The 22,854-nt window shown below is 34.2% G+C and overlaps 1 protein-coding gene across 2 annotated transcripts in view; it reads right to left on the bottom strand.

The window, feature by feature from the left end:
- The window catches only part of Cfap299 (cilia and flagella associated protein 299), a 644,193-nt gene that overhangs the window by 256,662 nt on the left and 364,677 nt on the right, over positions 1–22,854 (bottom strand). The window lies entirely within an intron of this gene.

Raw genomic sequence — 22,854 nt, 5'->3', positions numbered from 1 at the left:
AAAAACTCTAGGCAGCTTTAAAATAAACTCTTTGATTAAATGCAATTATAAGAAATTGTAATCTGTCAGAATTGATATTTTTCCTTGCGATAATGTACAAAATAGTCAATGTAGGAAGTATGATCAGTAGAATTCCAAACTGACCCAATTTTCCTACATGGCTTGTTCTGGAGGTAATGAGAAATCCTGCTTTCTCAAAGCTCTACCTCCCTTCCAAAGTTCTGGGATGATTACAATATTACTCTCTAAACAAGTTCTAAACATGTCCAGAGGGAAGTAGCACATAGCTCAGAAAGGTTATAATATAAGAAAAAATGGACTATTGCCAAACAGTGTTAAAGGAGAATATTACTCCAGATCTTTCAGAATGATAAATTTTATTTGTGAGCATTACAGAAGTGGAATTGGTCTCAGGAATTGACTCTCATTAACCAAAACTCATGGTGATGCTATAGATAAAACCATATGTTTTAAGAATTAGTATCAAGAACTATAACTGCTCTTGAATCTAGATGGGTACTTCATCCTTTACCCAGAGAAGTCCAATCACAATGAAAGTCAACTGATACATACTATTGACATTCACTTGCTATCAGGCATTACATTATCTAAGTTTTCTAAGTCTCAAGTTCCTCATCTGCAAAGTGAAAATTACTAGTGCCTTGTATCTTCTTGATAAATTTGAAAGGACAGAATGTGAATTAAAACTTTTTACTGTGTGATTTGAATGTTTAAATTCATCATAGCACATGCTTATTAAAAATTAACATTAGTCCTTTCAGGAGGCAGTCCTTTTCAAGTACTTTGGAACCCCTTTCTCTCTTTGCCTCTTTATTCCATCCACCACCCCCCACTCTTCATATTAAAACAGTCCCCTAGGAGTGATATTTATTGCTCCATCAACAAACATTGCTATTTGATTAAGTTTGTCAGATAACATTTACACCAAGAGGCAGGAGATAGCATTAGATTACAGATAAATGGGAGGGGAGAGAAAGATAGGATGTGTATTAGTCAGGATTCTCTAGAGAAACAGAATCAACAGGAGGTATGATTATAAAAAGGGGATCTATTAGATTGGCTTACACAACCAGAATCTGGATGGTCCACAGTGGTTGTCTGCAGAGCTGGAAGAACAAGTAGTTACACAGTTCAAGATGCTGAAGCTTCAGAACAAGAGTGATAAGCGATGTTACTCCAGTCTGAGACCAAGGCTTCTAGGAACTCCCTGAAGAATCACTGGCAGAGTCTGCTTTGGAAGTGTGAAGAAGAGTCTGATATCCTCAGGTGATCCCAGCAGCAATCAAGAACCCATTCATGAAGAATGGGGCTTGTATCTGCTGCTGCTTTCTTGTTCTTTTTTTAATCCATCCAAGCCTCCAACATATTGTATTGTGCTGCCCACACTTAGGGAGGGTCTCCACTTCAGTTTGCTATCCTACATGCCAATCATTCCTAGACATACCCTCAGTGACACACCCACAAGCCTCTGTGGCATCTCTTAATTCAATCAAGTTGACGGGTTTGAATTAATCATTATAGGATGCAATAATAAATAAGGGCGAAGAGGCAAGAGGTGCTGAAAATATACTCCATGTCATCAATTTAAAGGGGTCTGTTGAGTGTTTTACTTGTATCTGGGGATAAGAAGACTTCTTCTTTGGGATTGAAGCACTCATCAAAATCACTATAAAGAAGGAGGGCACATGCTGCCATGAAGCATAGGCAAAAGCAGACACTAAGTCCATTACTTTGATTCTTTTAGGAAAGAAATTTATTCAATTTGTATTCTATTTTTTTCTATAGTCATCTCCCTTTATTGTTTTATGTGAATTTAAAGTTTTAAATTTTTAAAACTTAATTCATAGCATAGTAGTTAAGGTCATAGCTCTAAAAATATCTGGCTTTGAGTCTCAACTCACTTATTGCTTTGTTGTGTGAACTTCTCTAAACATAGGGATAAGAAGAGAACCTAACTCACAAAGTCATAGCCTGAATTTCACTGGAACGTGTAAAATGCTTGGCAGAATGCCTGGTGCATAACAAGTACTCCATAAATTCTGGTTGCTACTGATGTGGCTACTAATGTTTCTGTAGTTGCTACTGTAGTTGACTTTTTGGGATTCCTCTGATAGCCTCAAATTCTTCCCACATTATAGAAAACTACTTCTTGTGGAATATGATGGAATAAGAACAGTACAGTTCAGACTATCATTTCTTGGATGGTCTCTTGCCTTAAAGTCTGATAGTTTGCAAGATCAGACATTGCTGCCTGTGGCACTCTTAAATGGCCCCCTACAGGGCCTGATCCATTTTAGGGTCTTATATCAAAGCATTCACTCTCTGGCCTCTTTCCCCTTCCTCATTACACTTTATCATCCATGAACACCAACATACTTGCAGTCCTTTATAAGTTCTTGCACTTCCACATATGTGTCCAACCTCTCTGCTCTACTAAATGCACTCTCATACCCTGTCTACAGGGTTAGTGCCTAAATATCCTTAAATTGTCAATTTTACCACCCTCTCCTAGTCACTCAGTTCAATAATTCGTTCATCACTGTCCCCTACCATCCATCATACTGCTTGTCACAGAGCAAGCTCTCAATGAACAAGTGGATGAAAGAATACCCCTCTAGATGGTCTGAGAGGGCATGCTTCTACAGAGACTTAAGGAAATGTTGGAAAAGAAATTTTCCATTTGTAGGTTTGAAGTACCATATTTCTCAGATTGTGAAAACCAGTCTTTACAATATGGCTGTACTTACAGTACAATTTGGGTTAAATCTAAAAGTCAACTGATCATTTTTGTATATAAGTTTCACTGATGGTAGTGAATTAATCAACTCATTGTAGAGGAAGAAATCATACGAAATTGTTTCTGTACTGATTTTTTAAAAAGTCTTTATATCCATTTTAAGCATTTATATTTGTTGATTTGAAAGTTTACTCATGTTACCGAAGAAAATAATTAAAAGTATTAAGTATGGATTATACAATTAGTCACCATTATAGACTTACACACTTAAGTTGTTGAAGTCAAAACAAGATTTTTATTTTTTTCATTCAGTTACCACTACATGGTCAAGCTAGTATCTGAGAAACTAAATTTGCCCTTGTTAGTTGGTCTTTGTCATACTTTATGTTATTACATATAACCTAGATTCTGGAATTAGTACTTATCTGGTTTTTGTTGAAACTTGAAGCAAACTTATGTATTTTAAACTTATTTTAAAACTTTTCTATTTTACCCCAGCCATATTGGCTTTGTAACGTGAATAGTTGTACAACTTTTTTTTTTCCTCTCAATATACTAAATTGTCACTCAGTACATAAGAAGCAGATGTTGGAAAGGGGTGGCTATAAGGAGTGTAGGGCTGTAGGGAAGGAACCAAATGCTTTAAACACATAATGAGGCACATTGTCAGGGATTTATACCATTAGTCTTTAATCAGCTTACCCCATAACCACAACCTTAGCATATATAAACCCACCAGAAGCTTGGATTAATTAAACTTTTGGGAATAAATATGCACTTGGTTGTATATTTTAAACCAGGTAACTATTGCCTTATTATCACTAACATTAAAATTTAACCACAAAGGATGCTTCATTTTAGTCACACAGGCAAAAAAAAAAAATGCAATTTTAAACCTTGGAATGATACTCCCATTGCACACTTTAGTCTATTTTAAAAGAGTAAAGTCAATTTATAAAACTGGTGTTCCATAATGGGTGAAGTATGTTTTAAGCTTACTTAGAAAGTCCAATCTTGAAATGGCCTCATCTTGATAAAAGGGAATAAGTTTTCCAGTAAAATATTGCACTCTGGATGAGACTATCTCCCAGACAACTAAATATTTACCTTTGTGCACCCATAATTAACAAAAAATTACAATAGTAAGCAACAGCAAAAGGTAGCATGGTATAATGAGAAGAACTTTGGCCTTGGGTCTAGGTCTACCTACCCTGTAAAGTTGTGCTGAAGGTTAGAGATATGACTGTGAGGTCCCAGGTACATGATTGTGGCTAAATAATTACCCAGTATTATTGCTTAGTCAGTATTTATAGACTGATATGCAGATGGATGGAATTTAGTGTGAAAAAAACAATAATTGAAAGAGGGGTAGAGAAATAATCTTCACATCACGTACAGCCACAATAATGGGATCCTAATTAGAATAAGTTATACTTCATGGGTGTATAATGTGTCAAAATACACTCTACTGTCATACATATGTAAGAAGAACAAATAACATTAAAAATGAAAAAAGAAATCAGTTATTAAAAACAAAAGAGTCAAGCAAGGAAGTGAGGGGAAGAGAAAAAGGGTCCCTGGAAGAATTAGAGGATATATGCTTCTCTTTAAGGCTTTTAATTCAAAATCTTTCAAAACCATAGTTTTAAAAAAAAGAAGAAGCAAAAATGCTTGCTTGCTTGCTTTAGTTATTGTTATTTGAATTTGAATTTGTCCTAGGCCATCAATCTGTGATGCTTGATATCCCAGCATACTTATTTTAAAAGAAGGAAAGCAAATGTTGAGGGCAGTAGTTACTTATTCTAATCACCCAGCAGCTTGGTGGTAGCATTGAAATCAGAGTCTGCTTCTCTCGTATGTTTATTTGAGCTTTCTTTTTTTTTTCAATCCCAAATCTGTCTCTTTCTGGAATCCCTACAAAATCTAATTTTCTTTTCTGGTTTCTGCACTTTGCTTTCCTTGGACCAAGCTTAACCTATTATCCTCAACCATCGTGACCTATGAAAAACCAAACGCTTTCACCATCCTTCACTTTGGGCCTCAAATAATGAGGTTCAGATGGAATGCTCCCCTAGCTCACGTTTCTGATTGTTCTAGCCTGGAGACATCCAGTTATAGACCTTTCTTCCCTCTTTAAATCCTCAATTTCTGATCCTACCAGTTCTTTTTCAGATATTCCTCTGTCATTACTGCCTTATCGAATTCAACCTTGATTTATCATTTGCATTGTCTTATATCAGTATCTCCAGTTGGCATTCAGATAAACTTCATTTGTACTTAACAGTCATTAACTTGTACTGTGTAGCAGAGATGTAATGAGAAATCAATCAGGTATGTGACTTTTATTGCATATGTACAGCTATAAACACCAAGAATAGCAGAGGTAAAATGCCCTGGTGTGTAAGTTGCTAACATTCATTATATTCTTATAATTGTAATAGGGACTTTTAATATATTAACTTTGTGTTAGAGGACGTTGATGGAAACATTATTACCACTCTACAGATAGGGAAACTGAGCTATATGGGTATCAAGCAGCTTCCCATAACTCTCAGACATGAAAATGCCTCAAGAGCCTATGAACATATTTCAAGAAATATGTTTCACCTCTTGAAATATGTTCATATCACTCAAACTAAAGTTCTACTAGGGTAAAAAAAAAATTTAAAGGAAATTAGAGGAGCCAGTATACACTGGCTCCAAATCACTCTTTCTTCTTTTCTTCCTCAGATATGTTGCTTCTATAATATTGAATCAATGTACCCACATCTTTTTGCACACTGCTGCCATGTAAGTGAAATCTGGGTGTTGACTTAACAAGTTTCTTGTTCAACCAAGCAGTGAAAACCTGTGCCTGCTGACCCCAAGACCTGGTCTTTGTTTATGTTGTACTTTATTTAGCTTACAGATGACAGAATACAATGGGCCTTTCCTGAATCAGGTTCCCTATCATCTGCAATACTATAAAGCAGGTGAAGCACTGATCCATTTAGGTTGCAGTAGCAATTTAACTTGGGATGAAAATGTTCTGAACCATAGAAACAGTGATTTATATGAGGAAATTCTGACAAGCCTGATATTTAATCCAGGTTATTTATATATATTAGAGATTTATACTTGATTGCAACCTTGGCAAACTTTTATCTTTGCACTTTACAACAGAATCATTTGCTTCCATTTACTCATACAAGAGAAAGGATATGAGCCAAATGTCTTTCAAAGGAGCCACATCCTTTCACAAATGTAAAACATGTGGAAGAATAAAACAGTTAAACTTTGAAAATATTTTAAAAATGGGATTTTTTTTTCTCTTTACCAACTGATATCTAAATTTTAAAAAAAATGCTTTTAGACATATATCTTAGTTTTTACATTAATTTGGCTCATTTTTATTTAGTACACTTTCTCCAACTATTGAAAAAAGGTAGAAGTGTTAATGACCATAGTGTTTGTAATAGTAAAACCAGATCTGATATCTACTTTATGTCACTTTTATAGTTTTAAGGCTGACATTCTATGGATTAGATAGCAAACTAATAATATCCTGATCACCTATATTAAACTTGTTTTTCCCTGCATTTGTAAACTATATATATATATATATATATATATATATATATATATATATATATATATATATTTAATATTTCATGTTACACTTTTGCATATTGGTAACTAAAAGTTTAAATCAAAGGGTATTTTTCTCATGATGTGGCAGCCTTAAATATTTTTTTTTTGTTTTTAATAGCTGTATTATAATTTGCATTGCTTGTTTGTGAGTGAGCATAAGCAGAGAGAACTTGTAGTATAACAACTTTGAGTACTGCCCAAGTGACTCTGTCTATTGAAAGGAAGCCGTTTGGATAGGTCCATATGTATGCATCTTCAGTATGTTAAAATATTAACATAACAGGCATTTTTCATAAATATTTTAACATTAATTTAAAATAGACTCTTAACATATAAGAAAAATACCAACCAACAGTCTTTCCCCATTGAATTTTTCTATGAAGAGTATAATTTAAACTGTAAACAGTGCATTGAATCTAATAAAGAAAATGCCAGGCATCATGTGGAATGTTGTACTCAATTTTACCTACACTTACTAAAGCTGAATGGATCTGGAATACATTTGCATAAAGAGTAGAAGAAAAAAGAATGTCTCTGTTTCTTACTGGAATTGGGTTCTTATCTAGGTGGTCTACAAAGAAACAAAAATGTAAGAACATAAAAAGCATGGGTCAATTAGTTCTTTCTTTCTAGGAAGCTCAAAAAGGGAGAACTGATTGGCATCTAAGAGGGAAACTTTTTGTATCCATCAAATAGTCAAATTATGAAATCACAAATGAAACAACTTAACTGAAAAATATGCCAAAAGTTTGATTTGCTGGTAAGAAGCTACTGAAGTTACCATATTCCTTACTGCTACTGATACTGGTTCCAGATTTCCTGATTTGGAACCAATGTTTCAAGCCTTAATTACCTGCCCTTCATGGATAATAATAATCAAAAATTTTCTGATTTGTGTGAGGGACCTTTAGAAACTTCCTCATCAGATTCCTGAATTTTCCTGCCCTGAAAAATCATTTAATTTGATCACAGCTAGAGTTACCGTGGCAAATGGCTACATGTGTAATGTTATTTTCTTGAACTAGAGTAGAATACTCATTTAATCCAATTTTGTGTTTGCTACACAGATAGTTATAATTTAGCCACATGTATGAATCACACATTGAAGTTTTAAAATAATCAAAGTCAGAAATAACAGAATTACTGCCCACATGAAAGGCAAAAAGTTGAATGAAACTTGTGGGACTCTAGAATTTTTTCTCTATGCCTATGACCAGAAGAATGGGAATTAAAGAGCATTATGAAAGAAACAAATCCTAGAGGTGGTGAGCTACTGAGCTATAGTAATGGTGAGTTTGTTTACACCCTTTGTGGTAAACAACTTTAAAAGTCAAAGCCAATGCAATATAAGGCATGGTCTAAAGTAGAAGCAATCTCAATGTGAAAGTGCTGAAAGAAGATTATTGGTGATAATCAAGACTACTGAAATAGAAAGATATGATGGACACCTGGCTTGCAAATTGAGAGCATTGCCTAAATGGCTGCTTAATCATGTGGTTAAATGAAGAAAACAAGTTAGTTCAGAATGAGGCTGATGACACAATACAGTAGGCAGGAAAAACAAAGCTGTAATGGCAAAGGCAACCATGATTAATGACTAACCATGTGGAAAAGCTGAAAATATAGGAGCTAATAGTTATAAGAATTTGGTACTACTGGAGATAGACAGTTCTTAAGTGATATGGGAACAGCCTTGCATGTAAATGCCGTATGATGACTGGAGATCTTAGAAGATCAAAGCAGGAAAGAAAAAAAAAACGGAGATAGGAACATTCAGACTATCATTTATATGAATGTGGAAGTTACTTAAAGTAAATGCAACTGATAGGTGAAGAGGAAAATGAGTTTTCTATTAAAGCACTTGAGGAAAGGAGTGGGAATGTAGCTATATGGTAGATTTCTTCCCTTGCATGCACAAAGCCCAGTGCCCAGAAACATACACATATACACACACAAAGACACTAGAAATAGGCAAGTGTTCTGTGTTACAGGACAGAATTTGTATTTAACAACTATGGGCATCAAAAGAAACCCATATAACTCAAGTATTCGGAATCTCCGTTTAATAGAGAACTTAATTTTATCATGTCCCCTATTTTTCTAATGTTTATATTATAAAATAAATATGTGACAATATCCCCAATCATTGAACTTCATGAAACATCTCCTCATTTAAAGCATAATTGCAGGACTGTTTTGATGTTTTTTCTAAAAGTAATCTACATTGGAATTGGTAATTGGAATCTGATATTGTTTAGCCATTAGGTATCCCCCAAAAGCTCATGTGTAACAAAATGCAATAAAGTTTAGATATGAAATGACTGGGTTATACAAACCTTAATTATCAGGACATTAATCCCTGATAGCCTTGTTGAATTTCAACGTAGTAACTGTAATAACTGTAGGCAGTAACTAGGTAGTAACTGTAGGCAGGGTAGGATGTGGCTGGAGAAGGTGGGTTTCTGGAGGTGTGTCCTTGGGGTATATATTTTGTCCTTGTTGAACAGAGCTCTCTACTTCTTGGTGGTCTAGGCCCCAGCTGCTTTCCTCTGCCATACCCTTCTACCATGATGTTCTGCCTCACCTTGGGCCCTGAGGAATGGAGCCAACTGTCTAAGGACTGAGACCTCTGAAACCAAGAGCCCCCAAATAAACTTTTCCTCCTCTAATTGTTCTTCTAAGGTCTTTTGGCCAGAGCAGTAAAAAGCTGACTAGAACAGAATCCAAGCTCTTATACTTTTTTGTTTTAGCCAAAAATATTGAAATTATTTTGCTTCCAACAGTGAAAGTGATTAATTTTTATAAATCAATCAGTCACCTTAGTTTATTATTAAAAAGTAATAATAACTAAATATAATATTAGGAAATAAAATATTTGATTTTTCTTTATTCTGATGACATTTTCTGAATAGCTACTATGTGCCCTTACACAGTGAAAGAATCCAGAAATATAAAAATGAATAAGACTCAGTTTATATTTAGAAATTTTATGTTCAAGTTATTGGAGACTAATGCAAACATCTGATGTAGAGAATGGAATATAGTTATACCAAAGTTATAAGAAAACTGCTGGAGAGGAGTGACTAAATCTGTGAAGAGATTAGGGAGTTTTCAGAGCCTTAAAGCTGGATCTTAGGTGATATTAGGGGAAAACTGAAGAAAGAAGGGGGATGTCTGAATCTTTTAGGTAGGAACAAAATGTATATGTATGTACACGCATGGAATGCAGATTTTGGCATGGGATATTTAGGGAATGAAGAAAACACTTAGACAACTGGGTAAAGGAGTGGACCACACGGGTGATAATGATGTAATTAAGGATCCTCTCAAATATTAATTCAGGACATCATCCCATATCTAAAATTCTTTAATGACTTACCTTTTTTTAACTCTTAAGAATAATTTTATTGATTTTTTAGCATACAAGTTTTTTCAAACTGCCTACATTTGAAATGGTAAGATCACAGCTAGAGAACTTATCTTCTCATTTAGAATAAATCTAATTTCCTTTTGAAGCATTCAATGCCCACTTTAAGAATAATCTCTCTTTCCCTTCTGATTTGTAGCTTCTCAGTTACACAACTAAATGAACATTTTATGTATGGAAATTTCCTTTATACTTGCACTGAAGCCTGAAAACCACAATCGGATTTGTAGTGGGTTCAGAAAATATGACCACTGCAAGCTTGTGTAGAAATGGCAATCTCTTTTCATTTTAAATGTTGAGAGCTCAGGAAGTGCATAAAGCACCTTAATATTACTTGTGTATGGAAAGCACAATACTGAGTTGACTTTCCACTTCCTCATTTTCAAGATCTAAGTGATGAGAGCACCACATACAACTTCTGTGGTGGCTTCTTAGTTTTGTGATTGTAGTGCATAACAGTCATAGAAAATGCATAAAACAGATGTGCATATCCTGTATAATCCCTAGTACTATGAATAGGATGAATTTTATTCTTATGATTAAGTCTCACCAAATAAGCCTTTTAAATTTGATCTAGAGGCCAAAGATGATAGAAATCATAGATTCCAATTCCAGGAAAGAACTGATACATTTGTTTCTGGCTTGAGGCTGAGGAGGACCATGTAGAAGAAATATGGAAAAAAAAAATTTAGAAGCTACCTGTGAGCTCTAACAATCAGTAAGAAAATCATGGTCTTTGGTTTTGAAACAAATTGAATTCTACCAACTACAAGAACAATCTTGGAAGTGGATTTCCCCCCTGAGCCTCCAAAAGAGAATTCAGCTTGGCTGACACCTTGATTGCACTGTACAGAACTGTGAGTTAATAAATGAATGTTTTAAGCTGTCACATTTGTGGTAATTTGTTATAAAATAATAGAAAAGTAAAATATTTAATAAAAATGATATAAGCTGTTAAAAAAGACTTTACTGCAGTAGAAATTTCACATATAAGCACCACTTTGCTTGTACATTCAGGTATCAAGTCTGAGGCAAAGCTGGAATATTTCAACTAGTGGTTGAGGGTTGTTCTTATGATTTGGAAAAATTCCAGTCTCGGTCCTGAGTTAAAAAAAAAAAAGAATTATAATAAAGCATGACCACCACTAATCCATAGAACTTCCAAAATGTAAGGTTACGAGAGATATTCTGTTTCTGAGAAAAAGAAAATCAAATCATAGAATTGACAAGGTTAAGGCCTCAAGAGTGAAGGAAGGTCATCATTGACACTACTGGTCCAACAACACACAATAGACTAAAACAGATTTTTACAAAATTCTGGGTGATGTATAATACTTTCAATACCTTTCCATTTCCACATGCTTCATAGGTTTTTACAACCAATTCCTTTCTTTCTCTATAGGTAGTTTCCACACCATCAGTTGTAACATCTTAGCTGATACCACTTCAGGTTGTACTCTCTCAAATTTAAATTTCTTGCCTATAGTTCTTTCACGATGACTGTTTATATAGAATGATTCTTCAGTTACTTTACACTCAAGATTGACTACTCAAATAAATACCTTAGCAGTATTTGCAATATCTACTATTAATCAAGATCCATGAAGAACACTCTAAATCCCTTGCATATATTTTCAATTAACTATTGATGTTATTCTCAACAACCTCAATTCTTGAGCAATTGTTTATATGAAAAGAAGAATTGTTATAAATAAGTTTATTTTCCATGGACAAATATTCTTGGTTCCCCACTATTAACCGTGATCCAACTAATTTAACATCAGCAAGTAATTTACTTGGTTGACTAACAAATGAGTGACTGAGAAACTTTGACTGAATCATTTTCATTTTTTATTTTTGTGAAGAAATTCTGATATAATGAGTATTCCACCTTAAATTTTCAAAAATTTCTTGACTATACCTTTCTTATGAGTTGGTAATATTATAACGAGTGCTTAATTAAAGATATCAGTGTTGAAATATGTTGTATTATTTTAATAATACTAATTTCCATTGTATAATGCTTTGCCTATATCATATTATAACTATATATGTGGCACTTGAAATATTGTTGGAATTCATAAGTATCACTTTTATTGGTAGTTCACCTAACAGAATTGAGAAATAATAAGAGCACCATATACAGTCTCTGAAGTGATTTTTTTAGCTTTGTCTTTGTAGAGTATAAACAGCCAGAGACAATACATAAAAAGATAAGCATGGGCATGTTCTAACAGAACTTTATCTATGGACACTGAAATATGAATACAATTCTCAATGATAAATTACTCTTTTGATTTTTAGTCAGTCAACAATTTCAAAATGAAAAGACTATTCTTCATTAAAGGGCCCTATGAAAATAGGGAGTAGGCCCCAGTTTACAGCTCCTGTTTTAAAGTTTAGATGTTTCATGATTAACAAAATAAAAATAAAAACAAACAACAACAACAAAAAAAGAAACCTGGGGTATTGATCAAGGTCTCCATGTATCACTATACAATTTATATTAAATATGAATCTGAAGTGACACAAATTATTAGTTTCAGAGACACCATTTATCATAAGACATGATGTAAGATGATAAAAAAGTCCAACAGGGAAATATTACTTTTGTGCTCCTTACGGCAGCATTTCTCAATGTGTGATCCATGGGTATGGATCGAGCAATTTATGGGGAGTGATGCTTATTAGAAAATATATATTTGTGCTTCTCTCCAAATTTATTTCATTAGAAATCTAAACTTTTAATCAACTAGCCAGTTAATTCTTGTGTATGATAAACCTCAAGAGCAACATCCTCAAGATAGAGGTATGTTGGTCGGGATTATAAATTATCAATTCAATGTTTCATTCTCAAGCATAAAACCAGAGGAGCCATATGGGTATAATTATGTGTATAATTATCTGTAGAGTATCAAAACTGATTAGAATAAACACTTTCAACCAAATATCACTCCAAAACTTTTCTACTAGGACAAAGGGAAAACTGGAAAATTCAGTCTTACATGCTTACATGCCAAATACACACACACACACACACACACACACACACGCACACACACACTACAGTCTTCTGTTTCTTAATAGGAAACAATTTTATGTATCTCTAAAATTTTAAAAAATTATCCATATATCATGTAAGTTATAATTTCATGTTTTGATGTGTATCATTACTAAGAGTTTGTGTGTTCTAAAATACTTGGAAAGAAAAGGATAATAATTTAAAAACTGACTTAAATTTTTGTTTCCCTCCCAGAAACCTTTCCTTTGGTGACACCATTATTATTTGAACCTTTGAAGCCCTTGTTAACTGCGAAGGCCAAAATTAATATAAATGATTTTTAATTAATCTTTAGATGATACAGTGTTTTGGAATATCTTCATTTGCTTGAATTAAAATTTTAAAATACAAGAAAAAATAAACAACATTTATTTAAGCCATAGCACAGACTACAGAGCAACAAAGGCCAATGACAATTTTTAAAAGAATGCATTTAGTTACACTTGCTTATGAGGACCCACATTTGAATTAGGATTCTAAACAAAGTAAAATCTTAATTTTGAACATTTGCTAGCAGCCATGAAAAGATAATGCACACATTGCCATACCTTAACATATTCACTTGAAAATATTTGAGAAACTTGCACTCTGACTTTAGAAAAACAAGTTTTTATATATTCCATAAATAATATTCCACAATTGCAAAGTATTTGTAATGATAATAAACATTCAAAATATCATCAACCTTAACAAATCAGTATTCCCATGCTTCCTAGTCAAGGTACATTCATTATTTTTACTGTGACCAATAATACCAGGAATAAAACTATTCTGTATTAATACCAACAATTTTCCATGTTGCTTCATTATCATCAGAAGGGTCATTTATTGTAATAGCATTGTGTTGGTGAATTCTCATCATACCCATCAGACTCTGATTGTTAGATAACTAGATTAATTGCTGACCTCTTAATTCAAAAATATAATTCAAAGAATAACTAGAAGGAAACCAATAAACTGTTCACAACCAATATGTAGAGATATGGGTTGACCAGAGCCAGCTTTTCTTATTGGATCAATCTGCCATGTGCTATTGCCACACCTCTTAGCCAACGGTATATCTGGGGTTAGGGAACAGAGTTGTTCCAAACCCTTTTCCCTCTTTTTCTGGGCATGCAACTATATTGCATTCCCAGTTTTCCTTACAACTAGATTAGATCTGGCTATGTGACAGGGTTCTGGACAATGGAACATTAGCATAAGAAGTTAAACACTTTCAGGCTAGCCCATTAAACTTCCTATATGTCAACTCTATGATCTTCCTCATTCTCTTATTGAAAGGAAACAACTACACAATCTTGGAAAGCATAATGAAAGTGATGGAGATTCTATTAACCTGGGTCTCTGAATGATCAAACAGAAAAAAAGTATTCCCCACTAACCTAAAATTGTCTGAGGGTGGAGTGATTGTGAGCAATAATTAAGTTTCTAGTTGTATAAGCAATTATAAATGTTGGAGCCAGTTTATTTCAATGTTTCCTAGTATTTTATTTAGTTTAATTGGGAATATATACAAAGAGGAGGTTGTGTTTTTTATCTTTCTTCTAAGATAAAATTACTAGCATCTAATCCCTCCAACGCCAGCACTACTCCTAACTTCATTGCTATCATCAGTATTAACTTGAGCCCGGAGAAAAGCCTAGAAATAATAAACAGTCCCATGCTCTTCTGCCCCTACAAAACCTGGGTGAGCTTTATCCAATTTCTATCAATACATCTAAGCTGGTAAAAGTGACTATTTAACTTATATGCTCAGTTCTTAACTGAAAACTTCCATGATATAAAATCATGGATAAGAACATTTTCAAGAACATAATGAATTAGAATGAACTGAAAACTCCAGAATTACTTTCTATATCTGCAGATATAGTTTTATCTAAAGCAGTTAGGGCTGGTATAACATTAGATTACTTTAGAAACCAATATTTATCCATTTTATTATAATTAAAGGCTTGAAGAAAGAAATGCAGCTTCTGCAATTTCAGGAATGTTTGATCTTTTGCCAACAATAACAGTGACATATAATTATGTCCATTATCTGCTATATCTATCATGAACCTAACCATAAAATGTAACTGTACAGCATCATGTCATATTCTTAGAAATTAACAAAATATGAGATTTCTTTACATTTAACTTGCATCATTTCTCTATGTATCTAATCTCAAGTAGGTTTTCACTTTTAACTCTGCATTCCTTAAATTCAGCTCACAACCTATCCTGTTTCCTATGATAGCTCTTCCAGAACTTTTCCATTCCTCTGAATTTCTCCAACCCTGTATTTCTCATTTTCAGTAGTTATGTACCAAGAAGATATAGGCCATTTTTTGTGTTTGCTCAGATTCTTCACCTTTCACCTACCTATTTTTTTGGTGGTGGTGGGGAGGACCAAGGATTGAACTCAGGGGCACTCGATCACTGAGTCACATCCCTAGTCTTATTTTGCATTGTATTTACAGACAGGGTCTCACTGAGTTGCTAATTAGCACCTTACTTATTGCTGAGGCTGGCTTTGAACTCCAGATCTTCCTGACTCAGCCTCCAGAGCCATTGGCCCCTTTCACTTATCATTATCTTCATCCATAAGTTCCTCCTTACTTCCCCTAGCAAATGAATAATATTCCACTGTCTTTCAAGCCTTATTACATGTTAGGTGGACATCAGATAGTCCTCCATCCTTATTTTTGGTTCTGTTAATATCCTTACTTTTGATTCTGTTAATTTCCACTTCCTCCAGGTTTACTCTATCTAGCTTCCTATTTTCTTCCCCAGCACATAAATCTTCTCTTCCTTGCTGGAATTTCTCTTTTTCAGTCTAAAGCAAAATTCCACATACCCATAAGGACAAGTGTGTGTGTGTGTGTGTGTGTGTGTGTGTGTGTGTCCCACACACATCTAAGAAACCTTTCACCGTGCTTCTTAATGCCATCCCATCTTTCTCCTCCTCTCTCCTAATAAACATTTAAAAAGAATAATATATACTTTCTGCTTCCTTTGCTTCTCCTATCACTGGAATCCTATTTTGTCTTAATCTAGATTTTTTATATAATGTGCTGGATATTGTAAGTTGAAGATGGGTTAAAGACTGTTATAGAAATAGAAGAGTAAAAGGCAAGATGGTATAAAGGACATGATTGGATGAAAATATTCTTGCTAGGTGGTAGAACTCTGTTCTTTCTGGGGAAGAATGGGAGGAAGGGCTGGACAAGTAGAATATAATGGTGGTGTACAGGGCCTTTAGGTCAAGATTTGCATACCATTTTCAGTGGATTCATTGAAGTTAGTTTTAAGAAAATAAATACCTTACAATCTCCAAAACTACTAAAATATGAGCAAAATGCAATTTGAATTTAGGAAAATGAGTAAGGAAAGAAACTCAGCTACTCTTCTCAGTTCAATTTCCTAGTATTTTCTTTATCTTGTCTCTTTGTTATTATACTCTTCTTCATTTAGACCAAATCTAGTGATCAATGTCTCCATCACATTATGACAAACTTCAAAATTTTATTTGCCAATATCAGAACTGAAAATTTCATGTTACATTTCACATTACATAGGACAGACACTGGAGAGAAATCTGAATACGTAGGTGAGCCATTACTAAAGGATACTCTAGTTACAAGCATGGGAAATAACTGCCCAACAACATGTCCAAGATTTATTATGGGCTTCTTGAGAAATGCTTAATTCTCAAGTTTGCTTGAAATATAGAGAACTTTCCTTTTCTTTTCTGTTCTTTCTTTTTTCATTTTCTTTTTTTTTCTCCTGGAATTGGTGATTTAACTCGGGGCATTGTAGCATGCTAGGCAAGCACTCTACCACTGACACTGAACTGCACCTCCAGCCCCCTAAAATAGGGAACTTTTTGAGCCACAAATTAAACTTTAAAAGCAGATGTGCTATTGTTACTATTTCTTGTGAACAGTCATAGAGTTATGATGTGTAATGATATTTCCATTGCCTGTTAAAGTAAGTTCATGGCTGACATGATATGTGCATAAGTATGTCCCAGAATTGAAAATGTGACATTTATCAATGGCTTACTAAGTATAAGGACTGAATATCTGATATTTTTCAATTGCTTACTATGTCCCGACATTTTTCTGTAGGCTTTATTAACTATTTAATTTGTAAATAGGAAAGATGGCCCAGAGAAATCAAGGGTTTGGACAAAGACTATATGGATAGTCAGTGGAAGAAGCAGGCTTTGCCTGGCCATGAATACCAGGCCCAGGCTCTTACTGTGACATCATCGGGCTTTCCCTATGGCACCAAAAGCTTCAATGTATATGTACAACCTATCCTAAGTCTTAAGTACAGTGAATACACACTGTGCAGACAATAAAGACAAAAAATACTTTCAGAAAAATGCCACAACTTATGAAAAGTGACCAAAGAAAAAATGTTATAATTTTCCCCAGTAACACGTGAGCATGGGTTAATTTACTTGGTGTCAGATTAGACAGCATATGGCAATACTCTGTAATAACTAAACAAAGACTCAATTATTTTTTTCTGGATTGTAGATAAGGGCCAAGATTAGTTATGGACTGAGCATGACAGAGAGACAAATGGTCTGCAGGAGACAATTATAATCTCCCCACAGATGTCAGACACCTGAGGGGAATGAGAACAGAGAAATGAAAGGCAGAGACAGAGATATCTATGTAGGTATTTCTAAAGTTTCTAGAGATATTTCAACTTTGTTTGTAGGGCTTCCTTTCCAGAGTTTAATCTAGGCCCAAACTACCTTTTCCTTGGGTACAAGAAAGATGCTCCTATAGACTGAATGTGCTTTGTACCCAAGGAAACTCAAGTTGAACTTTGATTGCTGTTGTGGCAATTTGGAGGCAAGGCCTTTAAGAAGTGATCAGGTCATTAAGAGGGATTAACACAACTCTCCTGGGATTGGATTAGTTACCACAACATCAGGCTGTTATAAAGCAAGCCTATACCATGTGTTTTGTCTCTTCCACATGCTCCTACTTACCTTCCACTTTTCCACCATGTTATGACACAGCTGAAGACCCTTGCCAGAAGTAAAGCAGATGCCAGCTCCAAGTTTTGGGCTTCCAGCCTCCAAATCATGAATCATGAGATAAATAAACTTGTTTCCTTTCTATGTTATCCAGTCTCAGGTCTATTATTATAGCAACAGAAAATGGACCAAGACAGATGCCATTATTCAACACAGAAGAACTAAAGACATGCTGATAATCAATGCCAATTCTAGGATCTAAAGGCTATATTAGTACTTCATTGTTTTTACGGAGATACACAGGGCAAGGTAGATTATTCTTTTTATTGGCCTTTCAGACACTGACTTTTCCTCTGAAGTAACAAGAGTATTAGTTACAGGATCAGTAAGTCAGCAGATCCAGGTCCAAACCAAGACAGTCTGATGGGCAGAAGGATTTCAGTGTGATGAACAGGAATTCTGTACCTGTTCATTGGGGTTAACATTTAGCAAGTGAGACTTTAGAAACTACTTTATTAAATAGACATATTCTATGCCTATGTTAAGATCAGGTGGAGATTCCCCTCCAATCTTACTAGGCTCAAGAAGGGTCATGGAAGGTGAAATAGATTCAAATAGGAAAGAGCTGAATATATGAAGAGCTGGAGGCCAATCTAACTATGAACGATGGCATTAACACAGTTTATTTCCATGGTATCTTCCCAGAAAGTTCAGCATTTTTTCTTCCAGTATGTCACTTTTTCCAAGATGACTACAGAAATACTCCATGAATCAAAATACAGACTCAACTGGAATAATTCTGAGTTTTTCTGAGATTTATTTGTTAACATGATAAAATATTTTAAATTTTGCTATCAATTAACTAGGATGGAATATTTAATATAAGAAAACTTTATTGTGACTCCATATGTTTTCTTTAAAAATATGAAATGAAAAATGTTTGCAGGGATACATTATTTGACATAGTTGATGGTGTGAGACAGGATGGACGGGGAAAAAATGCAATAAAAGTCCAGAATTTACCCAAATAGTAATATCTTTAAGAGGAATACATAAAAATATTTGTATGGTCTTATCAGAGTACAATTTTTTAGAATGACTTAATCTCCACTACAGACATGCAGATTACTCTGCAGTGATGCCAACATTTCAGACATTTGGTAAGGTATTTACCTCCATATTCCACTTAAGAGAAAGCTCAGCACTATGTATAAAAGTAGAGGAACAATTTATTTCTTCAATGTTTCCAAGAGAAATGTTCTGTGCCATAAGTTTTCTTAAGTGATAAATGCCTTTCCAACAGAAGAACAAAAATCCCTGACTAAACCAAGTAAGGATTCATGAAACTCATGTAAAGAGAGTATATGGAAAAGAAAAGTTACAAACATTGAAATATATCTTCTATTGAGTTAAGCAAAAGGAGACACAAAGATGAAATTGAGAACTTCCTAATCTTGTAATTCATCAGAATTCACAAAAAATGCTGAGATTTTTAAGGAATATTATAAAAATAAACCTATTTATGCATCTTTCCAGCATCATGGTAATTTTTCCACCCCACCTCATTTTCCCACCTGTTTGGAAAAATACATTCTGGCAGCATGTCCAGGACTCAATATCATTCCTAACCACATAAAAATTGAATTCCTGTCTCACTGTATCAACCCTCTGGGGGACAAAATCTGGCCACATAGAAAGAACATAAACTGTTCCTTTGCAAGATGGCAGGTATTTGGCACATGCCTTGGGGGTTGTTTAAACAAGCTGATTAGTAGTATCACCTAGGCAAGTTCATTGTTTATAATTGTTCTATTTCATTTGCCTATAAAAAGTAGAAGCACACATTTTGCTCTATAAGCCTGGAATGAATCAATAGCTGCCCCCATCCTAGAAAAATAGTGCATACCTAAAAAACAACAGGGTAAAATGATTACTGCACAGGACTTTAAAGCCCACCAACATTGCTGCAAGAAGGTGGTTTCTGCTTACAATTACCCCACTAACCACACTTAAACTGTGGTGGAAAAAAGAATAGAGACAGAATAAATCTTACTATATTTCCTGCCTAGAACCAGTGTGGAGAAGTGTATTCACGTCTAAGATTATTACTTTTAAATATCACTTTCATGTCTTTCCTGCTTAAAGAATCTAAGCACTTTCTTAAGAGAACATACACATTCAGGTATTTTTGAAACGGCAATAAGATAACTAAACTTGTTTCATAAAAATCATGACATTTCTCTTTTCAGAGAAATCACTAACTTATTATCTTTTAACAGATATTGTCTTTTTACTTATTATCTTTTCTCTTAATCCAACTCTAAAGATTCATAAACATATACTCAACTATCTGATCCTCCTGATTTTTATACTTATTTTCTCAATTCTAGCTCCTACTAATATTTTTGGGATATTAATCCATTATCCTTTTATTTCAAGTATGAGAGGATAAAGAGTACTTTGCTTAACAACATGAAATTGAATACCAGGCAGTACTGAAATCAAGGCCACCCACTATAGCTTAGCCTCTCACACCCCATGTTTCCTCTTATAGGACCCATCTGGTTTAATTCCGAGGCTTCAGAAAAAAAGATACGTGTAAGTGCATTGAACAGTGGCTGATACACAAATGTATATTCTTTTCTATTACTAATCATTAATTTTTAAAGTTTGTTTTAGTTATACATTATAATAGGATTCATTTTGACATAATTATACAAGCATGAAATATAATTTGCTCTAATTCAGACTCCAGTACTTCCCCTTATTTCTCTCCCCTCTTTCATCCACCAGTTCCCTTACCTCTATTCTACTAAGTAAAACGATCATATATATTATCTTTCATTATGGTTTTTGTTTTTTCATTCTTGACTTACCTTCTTGTGGCTTTGTATAAACTTAGTCTTTAAATATCAAATCTATCCCATTTTTATTTAAAAAATTAAAAAATATATTGACATATCCATTTGCCTTTTCAACAACAGTTTTTTTTTGTTGTTGTTATTGTTTTGATAAGCTAAACATTCTGTCACCACATTCTCCATCACTTATTCTTGTATGAATGGGAGATTCCACTTCTTAACCAACTCCTTTAGAAGGAAAATTTACATATTCACTTTCTCCTAGCTAGGGTATCACTTGAGTTCCAGGTCTATCCTACTGTATACTACTACCTGAAATATATGACTGGCACCTCAGACCAATGAGTCTAAAGTTGAAATATCACCTTAGCTTTCAAATTTGGTTTGCCTCTTCTATTGACTATTCTAGTTAGTGGCAGCACCATCATCCCATTTATAATATTAAAATAATAGGTATTATCATATTAATTACAAACAATTACAATAATTACTAAAACTTACTAAATATTTCTTATATGCCAGATAACATTCTCAGAATTTACACATACTAAATTGATGTTGACAGAAAAAAAAAATCCCCAAAGTAATTACTATTATATTATCTAATGAAAAACAAGCATAAGTAACTTATTCCAGGTCAAATACTTTAATAAGTATGCTCATGTTTTATGCCTTTGGAGCTACACATTTAGTTACTTCATTATATTATTTTGTAGAATTCAGCATGATAGCTGGAAAGATGGATGTTGTCTTTACCTTCTAAATTTCCTTTGCTTCTTTTATTGGGTTACTACCAACTTCTGTTCATTTTAATTCCTTATTTCCCTATTAAATAGATCTCTTCAGATCTTCTTTGTCTCACCTATATAATGGCTATACTCTTTGCTTCTAATTCTTTCCAATCTATCCTTCCTAATCCTGACCCCCCCCCCAAAAAAAAAGAAAAGGAAAGATCCAATATTAATCAATATTAATTATTTATTATGAATTAGTTTTCTGCTTTCACTGATTCTCAATTATTTTCTGATAGAAACTTTAGCTTCAGAACACAGTAGTGTTGAGTGAGTGTTAAGGAGCCTAGCAGTGGAGACTTCATGCCCAATAGATGCAGAACCTGTTTAGAACAGGACTTTTTAAATTTTTATTGTTTATAAACATGTTTCACACAGTACTTAACTAATCTCAGACACAACTATGTTGTCATGCCTATCTCTTCAAAGCAAAAGATGGTCACTTTTCTACCCATATATAATGTTACAGGATAATCAGGATCCCAAACTAAGTCTAGGCTTTGTCCAAGGCTAAACTTCAGGCATGTGTGACAACCTAATAGGGTCTCTTAACCAGAAGAATTAAGAAGTTTCTGAGATAATTCCAACCTAAGGCCCCAAACAATCAAGTACTGGCCAAATTCCAAAATAGGACCTTAGAAGTCAAAGTGAGTTTCAGATATGACACAATGGAGTAAAATTTGCAAATACGGGATTTGAGTAGCCAGTGAGGCTCTCAGTATAACAAATGAACTTGTCCTAGTGTTGAAGAGTGGAGAAGTTATTTCAAACACAGCACACTGACTATCTCTGAAATTTTCCTTTGAATTGATTAGCTAGCAATACTTCTTGAGACTCTCTAATTAAGTGTAACCAGAACAGAGATAGTTCGCTTTCCTTTTCCCATTTGTCACAGATTGATTCCCACCTTGGGCACTATGTGAATTCAGGGTGTCTCTAGTACTGCCTTTTGGAATAGTAACTGTGCCTCATGCATCTGGAAGAAATGTGGCAGCTGATGGGAAATTGTGGAGTCTGGAGAGGCAACACCAGATAACATGGTGTCTGTTAGAGTGGCAAGTAGTGTTGAGTGAGTGTTACAGACCACCCACAGCCCAGCAGAGGAGCCTGCATGCCCAATAGATGCAGAACCTGTGTAGAACAGGATTTTTAATTTTTAATTTTTTTATAAACATGTTTCAGATACAACTAAGTTGTCATGGGGTGTATCAGTTAGAAAGTCTAGGAGCTCTAAGCATTTAACTATGAAGGAGGAAGAGGCAACAAAATTTGAATATTACTGTTAAGAGAAATTTTTGGTATCATCAAGCTTATGGGGGCAGAGAACATTCAAATTATGCCAGAAATA

The sequence above is a fragment of the Marmota monax genome, unplaced genomic scaffold (assembly GCF_021218885.2).
Source record: "Marmota monax isolate L192 unplaced genomic scaffold, Marmota_monax_Labrador192_F-V1.1 WCK01_AAM20220418_F8-fsc00112, whole genome shotgun sequence".
Classification (NCBI taxonomy): domain Eukaryota; kingdom Metazoa; phylum Chordata; class Mammalia; order Rodentia; family Sciuridae; genus Marmota; species Marmota monax.
Note: the sequence above shows the minus strand (reverse complement) of the source record. Positions and strands in the feature narration are given on the sequence as shown.